Source organism: Mustela nigripes, chromosome 9 (genome assembly GCF_022355385.1).
Source record: "Mustela nigripes isolate SB6536 chromosome 9, MUSNIG.SB6536, whole genome shotgun sequence".
Classification (NCBI taxonomy): domain Eukaryota; kingdom Metazoa; phylum Chordata; class Mammalia; order Carnivora; family Mustelidae; genus Mustela; species Mustela nigripes.
The window spans coordinates 12932679-12946151 of NC_081565.1; the positions used below are offsets into that span (position 1 = coordinate 12932679).

Genomic DNA, 13473 nt, shown 5'->3' on the forward strand with positions numbered 1-13473 from the left:
AAACCTAGAACTTCCCACCCTAAGCCCAGGGAGTAGAGTTTTCAAGGTGTTTTCCAGCTCAGATATTGTCAGTAGAACTGAGGTTAAATTGTGAGAACTACACGGATCCTCTCAAAGCAAAACAAAACTTCCAGACCCACACTGTGGACTTAAGTTATATTTATCTTATGGTTCCAGAAATAGCGATAAAACTAAATTAAGCATGAGTTCCTCAAGCTCACAGCTCTACAAATCAACCATAAAGCCCAACAAATCTTCTAAGGAAACAGGCACCCAACTGTGAAACCAAGAAAATCCAAATTAACAACATTTAATGAATGCAACTGATGAGGTATGGCTGAAATCCAATGGCTGACATTGGGATTTAACAGTAGCAGAGTAATGTTTTTACATGTTTTATGTTTCCGGTGTCATCGTCTTTTGATTTTGATCTTGATGAGCCATCCCTTGAACCCCGGTCAGAGTTACCTTCATTGTTTTCTTAAAAACAAAAACAAAAATCCTCATTCATAATCCAGTTGGATGGGCTGGGCAACTTAAACAATGCGTTCCCCAACGCACTAATGAGAAACGGAAATAATGCATTTAGTATCATATTACTTATTGTATATTTATGGTGATACTTACTACTGACTACAAGTGTGTTCACCAAAGACAATAATGGCCCAATTTATGCTCTAGCAAAGGACCCATTGTGCTGATTGCCAGAGAGCTCCTCATTCCTGAGCTGCTGTGTGGGGCTGATGATTTCCTTCTCCCACCATCTCACTCCACTGGACCATTCGTTGTAGCTTTTGGAGGCCTGGTGCTGGTAAGATCTGGGGTCCACAGCCAAGAAAGAATTCTTGAGACATCTTTGGTGCAAAAAGGTGGTTTTATTAAAGCGTGGGGACAGAAGCCATGGGCAGAAGGAGCTACTGCCCTGGGATTGTAAGGAGCAACAAGATTATATACTGTGGGGCTGGTATTAGTCAAGATAATGGAAGTTCCAAAAGGATTTTCAGGTGCCAAAGACTCACAGGCTACCAGAGGCCTTGGATTGTCAAGCTAAGGTTGCTTTTCCCTCTAGCAAGTCATTAACATTAAGACAGTAAGGAGCTTCCTGGAGGAAGGTTATATTCTGCCTGTCTCAAGTATTTGTTAATGGGCAGCAGGTTATAAGGACATTTAATTTTATCTGCATTTCCTTCTGCCTTTCTTTCCCACATCAGACCCATCAGGAAACCTCATTCTTCCAAGCTGGAAGACAGGCACCTGGCCCACTGTCAGCCTCTGTGCCTCCTCCAAGGATCCAACTAGGCTTCTGTTCCCTTCTGTTTAGCATGAAACAATTAAAATTGTACATTACACCCAGGCTTTGTGCCACTTCCCTGGCGTCAAAGTATAGTTCCAATGCATTAAAATATTTAAGAAGCTGATTTCCCAGTCCTTCAAATTGACGTTCAATGGCAAAGGATCCGAGCAAAAGGAAGTTTTGACTGTTCACCCGCAAAAAGCCTGGTGGTGGGCCCCAGAGGGGGAGTAGGACGCCTGTTGTCTTCCTCAAAGCGGGCAAGCTAAGGGAGGGCAGCCGGATGTGCCTACACCAACTGAGTAGGAGTAGCCGCCCGTCATACCGGGCGCAGAAGCACAAACTCTCCAATAGATGTTGTTGGGGTGGGGGGTGCTCCTTTTTAAATAATTCCAGTGGAGAACCCCAGGGAGTGTGTAGGGCATTTGAGAAACTTGGGCTGGAGTCTGTCAACGCGCGTGGGCAGGACCCGCACCAGATGCCCAGTGACCAGCCCCCACTTCCGGAGCTCAGGACTTGGGGGGCTCCGGCAAGAGCCGCGAAGGCTGCAGCCCGCCCGCCTGTCGCTGTCGCCCATCTGCGCTCTTCCTTCCCCAGGAAACAAATGGTGGATCAGACCTCCCAGGCTCTCCGCTTCCCCAGGGTTTGGCGGCGCGCCAGGGCCTCCGAGGCCCCTCCCTGCAGTACGGGGTGACAGACCCCACCCCACTCTCCGAAGCTCCGGGTTCCCCCCCCTCCCCTCCCCCCCGCCACCCCCACCACGTGCAGCCCGAGATGGCAAAGAGGCCCAGCTACCGTCACCAGGGATTTTCTTTTCTTTTTTTGCTGGTTGCAGGCTTTTTTCTGCCTGAGTGAAAATGAAACAGACACCCCCGCCTCCCCGCCCGCAGACACTCACACGCACCCGCACTCACGCACTCGCGCCGCCGGCCTCCGGGCTGCCAGTGTCCGGGGCGGGCCCGGCTCCGCACACACTGTGGCCACGGGCGGCGCCGGGCGGGGAGCGCCAACGCTGTCGAGCGCTCGCCGGCTCCCGCGCTCGCCCCTGCCCTCCGCCCGCCGCCCGCCGCCCGGGGCCAGCGCCCCGCGGCCCGCCCGCCGGAGCGCTAGGCTGCACACCCCGCCCCGGCACGCCCCGCGGGGCTCCGGCAGAGGCGGCGCGGAGACTGTGCGGGCGGCCGAGGGCGCCGCCGGGCCGGGGGCCGAGGCGCCGTGCAGCTCCCCCCCCCGTGCGCCCGGGCTCTGCGGATCAGGTGGGTCCCGCGGGGCGCCGCCCGAGCCCCGGGGCCGCCGGAGCTGGACTCCGGCGGCCCCGGGGCTGCGGGCGTGGCGTGGGGGCGGCGGGGACGAGAAGCGGGCCACCGCTCCGGCCCTGCCCTGTTTCTGCCCTGCCTGTGTCCTCGCTTTTGTTCTTGTCGCTATCACTCTGCCCCAGTCCCTGTCCCCATCCTGTCCCTGTCTGCATCCTGTCCCCGTCGTTGCCTCTGCCCAGCCTACAGACTCGCCAGAGGGGCTGCGGGTGGGGTTCTCCCCACGCGGTCCGCGGGATGCGGGCGGGAGAGAGGAGGCTTTGGGGGAGGGCACGGCGGTAGGACCCCCCGTCCCTGAGGAATCTGGAAAGGAGTGAGGGGTCTGTCCCCTCCTGTCGGGCGGGACAGAAGATGGCTCTGGCCCAGGACCGGACGGTAAGAGGATGCCCCTGGGAAGAGGGAGCCTGGGAAGGTAGAGCGAGGGGCGGGCGAGCCCCTGAAAGCAAGAGCACAGAGGGGGAGTGGTCCGAGAGGGAGGACCGAGCCAAACACCCGGCGCTGCGCGGGGAAAGTTTCAAACATTTCTAACTTTGGCAGCAAAAGGGCCTGCTGCACTGGGTTGAAGGGAGGAGACAGTGTCCCTTCGACTTTACAAACTACCCCGTTGCTGCTAGAAGGGGACACCACCCGCCTTTGAAAATGGCAGAAAAACAGCTAAACAGAATGATTGCACAAACTCTTGAAAGGCATCCAATAAAACAGTAAAGTGGAAAAAATTGTCAGCGCTCGAGGAGAGAAAGCAGGACGAATTGAGATTTCCCAATCTTCCCGCTGGCAGGCGGGAAGCAGGAGGAAGGCGAGGAGGGTGTCAACGCGGCTCCTCCCCGCCCCCTCGCCCAGGAAGGAGAGGAGACCCGGCGGCTGCTTCCGTGGCTTTGCTTCTCGTTTGCGCGCCTTCTGGCTCCTGCACAGGCCTCGTTGTCTCCTCCGTTTACCTGGAAATAGGTACGTCTCAGGAGGCAGGAGATGCCCCGGGGAGCCCGGGCCTCACTGCTTCTTAGCTGGGCGACGCTTGCCCAGGGGCAGCCTCAGTTTCTGCAACTCTGAAATGGGGATGCTGTTCTGAGTAAGAAAATGCCAGTGCGGAGGGGCCTGTGTGAGCCGTGCTGGGTGGGGACATGGTTGTTCTGTTGCCCTTCTGTGTCTTTGTGGATACACTAAGCAAGGACTTTTATCTTGTTCCAAGTTCTTGCTAGGTTTACCTTACCTACAGCACCAGATGGGGGCAGGTGCAGATCTCGGTTATTGCTGCAAGTGGCAGATTCTCAATGACTGAAGAAAGCAGAGCTTGAAAAAGTCCCTACGGTTTTTACCTTTTTAACTAGTCCGAGAGATTTCGGTTTTTACCTCTTTACCTAGTCCGAGAGATTTCGGGCTGTGCCTCTGGGAGTCTTGTGGTCCTGGCTGCCTAGCACCATAGTCAGGGAGGAGGGCCTCCAGGGCAGGGCTCTGACCCCTCCCTGCCTTCTTTCAGATGAACCAAGTTTCCTTCTAGAAGCCTTTATCTCTTCTATATATTGGGAAACCCCAGGGGCTGTTTTTAGTATCACGTTCTTCAGATCCAGTCTGAGTTGGTCGTGTTGAGTGGAGAAACTGATTCAAGAGGTGTGCAAAGTGACTAGTGTGACTAGTGTGACTAGTCTGATGGCCAGACCTTGCCAGGAAACCTGTCCCCCGAGTCCTGGGCTGGGAGCCCCTTTCCCTGGCCCTGGGCAGCCATTCGGCCAGCTGTTAGCACCGGCTTGCTTGGACCCTAACTCCAGGGCCTCAGGTCCATCTCCTGTTCCTGGAAGAATCGCATGGTCTGAGGTTTTGTTTTGTTTTTCCTTACGACTTTTGTGGAACTGCACATGGGACGTGGTTTCACAGGCTGAGATAAAAAAGAAACGCGTTCAGCAGGAGCTAGTGGGCACGCTGGCCCCATCTGAGCCCAGCCAGAGGCCAAGGGGCTCACCGCCCCCCACTCCCCATCATTTAGCTTTTAACTCGAGGCTGGGATTGGACTGCAGCTCTGTCTGACTCTACATCTTGTGCTCTGTACATTATGTTATCTCTCATGATGGATTAAAAAAATGGCTAATGGACAGATGTCATTAAGATGGGAGCAAGGGTGAGGGGTGGGGAGACAGGCTGAAAGAGGGGGGAGCATTAAGTGGGAGACTGGGCCTTCATACTATAAATGTAATCGTATTTGAAACAGGTGTGTTTTCTGCACTGTAGTTTCTTTCTTAGTTTAGTGGGGGTTTTTTTGTAGATACTTAAAATTATTTTATTTTTCTAATTTTTCACTAAAGGATAATCTACACACAATAGCATCCACAGATCTTAAGTGTTCGGTTCAAACATGTCTTGGCAGTTGTTTGTGGCCATGTTGTTGCTACCCAAAATGAAATGTAAATATTTGCATCATCCTAGAAAGTTCCCACGCCAAACTAATTTTCCTTTGTCCTTACAGGCAACCATTTTTCTGATTTTATTACCATTGATTAATTTTGGCTGCTCTTGGCCTTCACGTAAATGGACTCGTACTGTTTATCTCAGGTTTATTTCACTTGACATAGTGGTTTTCAAGGTCATCTGTATTGCTACATATATGAGTATTTGTCCCTTTTTATTCCTGAGTAGTACACATTCCGGATGGGTATACCACAATTGGCTTATTTATTAGGTCTCTTGTTGATGAACATTTTGGGTAATTTCCAGTCGAGCTCTTAATTTCTTGTAGAATCCTTTTGTAGACATTTGTGGGAGTGTTCCCCCAGAAATGTATGAGGCTTGTGATTATTCCACACCCTTGACGATGTCTGGTAGCGTCAGTTGTTTTGATTTTAGTTATTTTAGGGGCTGGGTGATGGTATCTCATACCTTCTATTTTAACAATGGAATTGTAAAGGTTGTTGGAGGAGACAGCATGAACTGGGGACAGAATATGGACTAAGATAATAGTTTGGAGGCCAGTAGTTGGAATTGTGACCTTAGGAGTGTGGATTTCTGGGCTCAGCTGAGCTCTCCGTGTATCACCTGAGATTTAAGACCTGGTCCTTCTATTCTGTACACGTGGCAAGTTCATCCATGCTTATGGCTTTAAATGCAGCCTGCAGGACAATCATCTTATCTCCAGTTCACATCTCCATTTTGGGTCCCTGATTCACATGTTTAACTGCCCGTTGAGCATCTCTTCTTGGAGGTCTCAGCCACACTACAGACTTGACAAGAATGGAATAGCACTCATCATCTCATATTGGCTTTCCATCATGGGTCACTGGATGAATGATGGCACCACTGGGAGAATATATAAAGAGGAATGTTTGGGTCAAGGGCAGGGATAATGTATTTGGTTCCATGCTAAATGGTGCAGAACTGTCTGGGAAGGGAAGGACAGGAGAATGCACTGGGCAGTCAGGAGATAACTGAAATCTGTTGGGTGTAGTTTTGGTGGAATGGAGGGCAGCCAAGCTGGATCTCTGAGACCTGAGAGCGAAAGAAGCAGAGATGGTGAGTACAGGCAGCTCTTGCAAGAAATTTGTTTGAAAAGACCAGAGGGAGATTGAGCTACAGTTGTCCAAAGACAGGGGGAAGGAAGGGATTTTAGGATGCAAAAGACAAGGGAAATGGAGGCTCGGGGGAAGGACTCAGTCCAGGAGAGGGAAGGTTGGCCGATAGAGCAAGGTGCTAGGGGGAGTAGGAGGGAGCCGGGAGGTTGGTTTGGAAGAAGGATGGATGTCTCCACTTCTGAGGCTGGATGTGAGTGAATGAAGGGGAGAAAGCTTATCAGCTACAGAATTCTCTGTTGACCCTCCACGTGCACAACCTTCGTGACGTGGAAGGTTCTTCACCATCTGCTCCCTTCTCATCTCACCTGGCTCGTGTGTATCGGGTAGTTTTTGCTGCAGCTGTGCTGGGTAACAAACAACCCTCCAGTCTTAGCTGATAGCCGCTAAAGTTTATGGTTTGCCTTATGTGGCTGCTGCAGAGCAGGAGGCCACGTGGTCTCGTGGCTGTGCTCCCGGTGCCAGCCAGACACATCTGCTCCATGTGTCTTCTCCCTTCAGAAAGCAGGCTGAAGGACCTGCCTCGATCCGGTAGGTGTTATTTTTGTGGTTAGAGCTGGAGGAAGAAAGGAAGGGTGGGGTGTCTCATAAAGCCCGTGCTCTGAACGGGCCCAAAGTCAGGAAGACTGATGGATGGATATATAGGCACGAGTAAGGGGGAGGGGCAGAGGGACAAGCAGATGCCCCCCTGAGCAGGAAGCCCCACCACGAAGGGCTCCATCCCAGGATCTGAGATCATGACCTGAGCTGATATCAAGAGTCAGGTGCTTAACCGACTGAATCACCCAGGTGCCCCATCTGTACCATTTTTTTTTTTTTTTCAACAGCATTTGCTCAGTGTGTCTCTGTGGCACATTTTGGTAGTTCTTGCAATGTTTTCATTATTTCAACAAACTCTTTCATTATTCCTATATTTGAGTTGCTGCAATCTCATGACATCAACTTGGTTGTTAAAGCAACTCCAGGCAGGATTTGAGAGGACTGACTCCAATTTTAAAAGAAGTTCTAATGTGAACAAAATATTAGCAAATAGCATCTTGTGCTCTAGAGAAATCATTCACGAAAGCAAGAATCATTGATATAGAAAACTTCCCTCTTTTCTTGTTTTAAGAAATTGCTGAGCCACCCCAACCCGCAGCAACCAGTTAACCCTGATCTGTAGCCATCGGCATCAAGGCAAGACCCTCCTCCACCAGCAAAAAAATTCCAAATTGCTGAAAGCCCAGATACTGGCTAGCATTTTTTTTTAAAGCAATAAGGAATTTTTAAATTAAGACACGTACGCTGTTCTTTTTATTTTTTTTTTTAAAGAAATAATGCTCTTAATAGACTACAGTGTGGCATAAACATAACTTTTATAGGCATGAAAAAAACCCACAAAATTCATTCAATTCACTTGGTAGCAGTATTTGCTTTATTGCAGTAGTCAGGAATCGAACCTGCGGTATCTTGGGGGTTTGTCTCTAACTCTGCTCTCTGGCAGGGAATGATGCTTGGGAATAGCACTCCAGGTAAGCACACATATTTGTTCATAACTCCCCAATACAAGTCTCCATTGACTTTTTTTAAAAATCTCTCAGAACGAGTCCCCTTTGCACGGTCTACTCTTTGGGACAGTTGCGCTCTCTGCAGGCATGGCAGTGTGCTTTCAAGTCCGTGTAGCTTTGTGCACACGGTCCCTCCGTCTGGCAGTCTCCCTGGAACCAAGTGTCTGACCCCGTCCAGGCAGGCAGTCCGACTCTTTGTCGTCCTGTACTTCCACGCCGCTGAGCCTGCTTCATTGAGGGGCAGTGCGCTCCCCCGGACCGCTGCTGCCATGGCTCCGTGCTCTCTGCTCCAGGCTCGTGTCCTCTAGTACATCTCGTCACTGGAACCCGGGCCTTGCCAGACACCGGGCCGATTGGGGTTTTGATTTTTCCCAGGCCCCACTCTGCCATCAAGGTATAAGGCCCCTTTGAATTTCTGCTCAGGCCTCAGTTCCTGAAACCTTCTCCTGGATTTAAGGCTCTGGGCTCTCTCCCATGCTGCCCGCCCCTGCTTGGAACACCCTCTTCACTTCCTCGCCAAATCCACCTGCAGACTCCTACTCATGCTTCACCACCCAGCTTGATCATAGTCCTTTCTGGGAAGCCAGTCTCTTCATCCTGCTTTCCAGGAGTCAGGCGCTGCCCTGCCCACCCCCGCCCTTCCCTTGCCTGCCCAGCTACCCTGGGGAACCTGCAGTTACGTTTTGTCACCTGTGGTCAGTTCTTTCTTCCTTGACAGAGAGCTCCCCCGGTGGTGAAGTGTGGCCCCTGTTGGCCCACTGCCTGACTTCGTATTCTTACTGGCCGTCCTCTGGCTCCAGGAGGAGCAGAGCCCCTCACCCCTTGGCGTGGGCCGAAGGTCCTCTCCCAGAAGTTTTATCTTTGCTCCTGGGAGAGGGAGGCCGGCTGAGTTCGTTGGGGAAGCCAAAGTGATGTAGATTGGGTCCATGTACCGAAGGCAAAGGGGTCGTCCTTTTGTGTATTTAACCAAGAATTCTAAAAGTCCTGTCCATTCAAAATAGAGGAAGTAAAAATATGTCATGTAAATCGCCAACCAGAGAGCTGACGTGCTCAGCTGTGCTTGTCCCGCCCCAGTGTGGAGGCCACGGACCTCGGCTGCAGGCTGGCGGACCCGGCTGGGGACGTTGCCAGGACACGCGCTCCGGCAGCCACTCTGCTCATTTTTGTTGCCAAACAGAGTTTCATAAGGGAGAGGTGGTGATGGCTGGGGGAGGGTGGAGCTGTGTGCTCCTGGGTTTTGTGCACCGGGGAAAGTCTGCTCCGCTGGTGGTGGTGGTGGTGGGGGGTGCAGCCTGTGTCTTCTCTCTCGAGCCACCCGTGCTTGGCAGGTGGGAACAGCAGGAAAGATGGTGGTTCGCCCACCTGGGCCAGCCCCCACCTCGATGAGCGAGTGGTCTGAGAGGGAGGGGGAGAGCCCAGGGTCTGGACGGTCTGGGGAAGTGGGGGTGGGGGCAGAGCAAGGTTCCCGGGGGGATGTTGTCAGGAGGACTGAACAGTGCTGAGAGGTTGGGTGGAATGAGCCTGGAAGAGATCAGCTGGCTTCGGGCTGACAGCAAAACCCCGGGGAAAACAGAAAAATAATTATAGAATTATTATTAGCGTTCCCTATGCCAGTCGGCAGTTCGAAGAGTGAAGTCATATTTCCATCTTGCTTGAGGGTCACAAAAGCCCTGTGAGGGCAGCAGATTAGAAATTAGGTCCCCATTTTACGGAGGGAGGGGCGGACCGAGGGATGGGAGTTCTAATGTTTCGGCCAAAATCTCTCAAGAACCCATAGCAGAAGGGAGGCATGAAAGCCTAGTCCCGGCTGCAGACATGGTGTGGCTTGGAGACCCTGGCGGGGTACAGGCAGGGGGAGCGAAGATGGGTCTGAAGGTTCTAGGGTGTTGGGCATAAAGCCATGTGCCTCCCGGGACACGGCTGCTCCCTGGTGCTGCTCAGACAAATCATCCAGAGAGAGTGAAAGGCAGTGTCTGCACGAGGCCGGGAGACAGAGGCCAGGTCTTGGGATGAGTTCTCAATGGAAGTTTTAATTGCATTTGGGCTAGGTGCTCTTGTCTTCAGGAGACTTGCTTTTAAATGTGCACTTAGGGGGGCGCCTGGCTGGCTCAGTGGGTTAAAGCCTCTGCCTTTGGCTCAGGTCATGATCCCAGGGTCCTGGGATTGAGCCCCACATCAGGCTCTCTGCTCAGCAGGGGGCCTGCTTCCTCCCCCCTCTCTCTCTGCCTGCCTCTCTGCCTACTTGTGATCTCTCTCTCTGTCAAATAAATAAAAAATCTTTAAAAAAGTTTTTAAAATAAATGTGCACTTAGGGGCAGGACGGTGGGAAGAGTCGGGGCTGAACGTGAGCTGATCTGGCCGTCCCCTGGACACAGCACACACGCTGCCAGCGGGAAGAGTGGTTGGGGGCCACAATCGGCCCCCAACTCCGCCAGCAAAATGGCCCGAGGCCGTGATCTAGCAAACTTCTCTGTGAGCAACTCCTGCTGTTAACCAGCAAGTCCAACCACCCTGGGCAATGAACACTCAAAAGTAAAAGCCAAGAAGGAGAAGCAGTCGTGTGCCCAGAGGGAGTCCACATTTTTGACCCCTTCTCGCCAGTTGGACACCAGGGACTGTGGCACAGGAGATGCACCTGTGCCAGAGACCGTGCTTTGAAATTAGCTATTCGTTCAGCAGCCACTGAACCACCATAAGTTCATTCGCTCAGTTATCCACAGGCCCAGAATCTGTTGGGCAGCTGCTGTGTGCTGGGCTAGATGCCTGGGAGGGAGCAGCGATCAGAGACACAGTCCCTGACCACAGGGAAGCTGGGATTCGGCTGGAGAGACAGTTGTTAAAAAGAAAGACTGCACAGCAAGGGTCGTGAAGGAGAAGCGCAGGGTGGGTTTCACAGGGGCCTGCACCTATCAGGAGAGGTGGTCAGGGAGGGCTTCCTTGAGAAAGTGACCTATAAACCGAGCCCCACAGGAGTTAGAGGGTGAAGAGGAAAGTGTTTCAGGAAGAGGGAAGAGGCCGTAAGAACCAATCATCCTGATATCCTGCTGGCTATTCCAGAACCTGGACAGCTTTGGTGCCCAGAGGCACCCAGAGAGGGCAGCAAGCCTACCATGACGGGCCTGCTGCCTGGAGGGATGACTTTGGGTTGGTAGCGTCTGTGTGCAGAACAGCAGCTGCCCCCCTGTCTCTTCCCTCAGGGAACCGCGAGTCCTCAAGTGGCCTTCCAGCTGTCCCCGAGAGGACTTGCCCGGCTTCTGTGGGGAGGGTAAGACACTTCTCCGAATCAGGGGTAGGGTCTTGGTGCACTGAGTTGACTAAGTCTGCGGTTACCTCTGCAGTGGTATTTTGTATGGCGACTTCTGTCTTCGTGTGTTAGCCAGAGCTGTGCAGAGGAAGGGCTGGGTAATATTCCTATGCACAAATTCAACTGAGTGCTTAAGAATTATTTTCTGGGCGTGCAAGTGCTCAGTAAATGTTTGAGGTTAATATACAGAGTAGCACCTGAGAACGTGTACTGGGCAGAGATCACGGTTGGAAGCAACAGCTGGAGATTCTAGATCGCAGAGGCAGACAAGGCATGTGTCGGAAGGATTTCTTTTACCGCTCACAGTATCCCTGGGGAGGACAGAACACCAAGCTGACCAGAAGCAGTAGACGTGGGCCACCAACAACACAGTTAGGGTCCTGCCCAGGAGCTGATTCTAGCTCTTGCCGCCGCCAGAGCTGCTGTAACGTTTCCCAGGCTTCCGAACCTTCGTGCACTTCTTTGCGATGTCAAACCCCCTAACTGGCCAGGCCCAGGAGAGGCTCCTTTAATCCGGGGACACCTGGGTGGATGGGAGAGCGTCTGGCCCCTTCTGCTCTGGTGGCCGGAAGTGATTGTTGACATGAGGCTGAGAAGCCACAGAGTCCACCAAAGCCACGAGAGAGTTGGGGCACCCTCAGTGCTCTCGGGACCCTGCAGGCCTAAGGAGAGTCACAGGGCCATAGCTGCAGGAGGGAGAAGGCTTCTGGAGAGCTCTCAAAGGGGCAGCCTGGCCTTGGTCACCTTATCAAACATCTGGGCCTCAGCATTCTGTGGTGCAGAGTGGACTGGGGCGGAGTTTAGAGACAAACGTGCCCCGTGGCGTGATGTTCTTAAATGGGAACCCCCCCTTGTCGTTACACTCAGCGGAAGTAACTTCACTCAGCTGTTACCAGAACAGTTGTGCCCTCAAAGGAAGGAAACGTAACTTAGGAAAATCTAGAAGTCAGAAGTGGACCACAAACTTTCCTACAAACAGATTCTCTGCAGGGTTCCTTTAAATTTTTGCTGCCTCAAGATACTTCCCGTAAGAGTAGGACTTAAGTGACCAAAATTCAATCAACTGCAGGATGAACCCTCAAAAAGTCCTGTTGAAGAGACCAGCTCTTTTGCAGGAACAGACAGATCCATTTAGAGATCCTAGTCTGGCTTCCCTTCCTCACTGGGGAAGCCTTAAAAAAGGAAGAGAAAGTTCAGGCCCCGTGACTGGAAGCACCCCCCCTCACCCCCACAACCCCCCAATCCCCAGGAGAGTTGGGGCTGCACCACCACACCCTCTGGCCGGAAGAACACAGACTCCCACAGACACAGAACACCCGGGTTAGATCTAGACATGGAGGCAGGCTGGTGAATGTTTCATGACTAGCTCCTGGAGAATTGAAAAAGCCCTGATACATGGTATTTGCCAATTTCCACAAATATTTCCACCGTGACCAGTTTCAAGCCACCAGTTAAGGACTTGGGAGCATACTGTTAGCACTTGCCTCCATGTCTGCATAAGGTTGGTTGGAAATAACCTCAAGGGTATACCATGTAATAAAACAATTAGGAAGTGATGAGTTTTGATGATTACCTTTGTTCATAATACAATCATTTAATTGTAAGGTTACACAATTTAATTTTTAATGATGGCTGTGTTTAACAACTCACTTGCCAAATTCCTGAAAATTTAGCATTTGGCTCTTACAAGCCAACATGAGCCAAATTCAGCATGCTCCTGGCTTGGGAGGTCCCTGGGGACCACGGAGAAAGGCCAGTGCAAACAGGATTCCCAAACAGCCCTCCCTGCCCCCACGGCCAGTCTCAAACATGTTAACACCTTTTTTTTTTTTTTTCTTTTTTTAAAATATTTATTTGAGAGAGTGAGCGTGAGGTTGGCGGGGCGGGGCAGAGGGAGAAAGAGAGAGAGGGGATCTCATGCAGGCTCCCTGCTGAGCACGGAGCCCCTGGGGCTCCATCCCAGGTCCCTGAGATCAGGACCTGAGCCTAGATCAAGAGTAGGATGCTTACCTGAGCCCCCCAGGTGCCCCATGTTCACATCTTTTATTTGCTTTATGACTCTTGAAATTACATCCTTAATTATTCGTTAATTATAATTATTAGTTTGATTTGCTTACCAACTGGAATGTGAGCTCTGTGGGAACAGAGAACCTGTTTGGTTCCCCGTCATGTCCCCAGTGCTTAGAACAGCACATCTGGGCCGTAGGCCCTCCGTAGTCGTGGATCCGTAGAATGAATGGAAGTAAGCCAAGGAGCCTTTGAGGGTTCAAATCCTGCCTCTGCTATAAAGGGCATTTTTCCTTGAGCTTCTTCCTTTAGCTGCAAAAGAAAAGGGTTTGAGTGGAAACCCCTAAGGTTCTCCGCCACTATTAAAACATCTCTGTCGGGTGCCTGGGTGGCTCAGTGGCTTAAAGCCTCTGCCTTTGGTTCAGGTCATGATCTCAGGGTCCTGGGATCGAACCCCTCATCG

At 51.9% G+C, this 13473-nt stretch overlaps 1 protein-coding gene and 1 long non-coding RNA gene across 6 annotated transcripts in view; one reads left to right on the forward strand and one right to left on the reverse strand.

Moving 5' to 3' along the window:
- Positions 1 to 329: 329 nt before the first annotated feature.
- Positions 330 to 2347, reverse strand: LOC132025032 (uncharacterized). 2 transcript variants are annotated; one of them, XR_009406389.1, is made up of 3 exons: positions 2196 to 2347; positions 628 to 818; positions 330 to 480 (listed from the first exon to the last, which is right to left on the reverse strand). It is a non-coding gene; the product is annotated as an uncharacterized LOC132025032 (long non-coding RNA). The 2 variants fall into 2 exon arrangements; XR_009406390.1 differs by having other exon boundaries at positions 628 to 854.
- An 89-nt stretch (positions 2348 to 2436) lies between these two features.
- Positions 2437 to 13473, forward strand: part of GGTA1 (glycoprotein alpha-galactosyltransferase 1 (inactive)) — a 52729-nt gene continuing 41692 nt past the window's right edge. The window contains exons 1-2 of one of the 4 annotated variants that reach the window (XM_059410893.1): positions 2446 to 2544; positions 3380 to 3546. The gene's annotated coding sequence lies outside the window, so the exon portion shown is untranslated. Of the gene's footprint in view, positions 2545 to 2612; positions 2977 to 3379; positions 3547 to 13473 lie in introns of those variants that run through there. The other 3 variants (XM_059410894.1, XM_059410892.1, XM_059410895.1) reach the window with 3 other exon arrangements.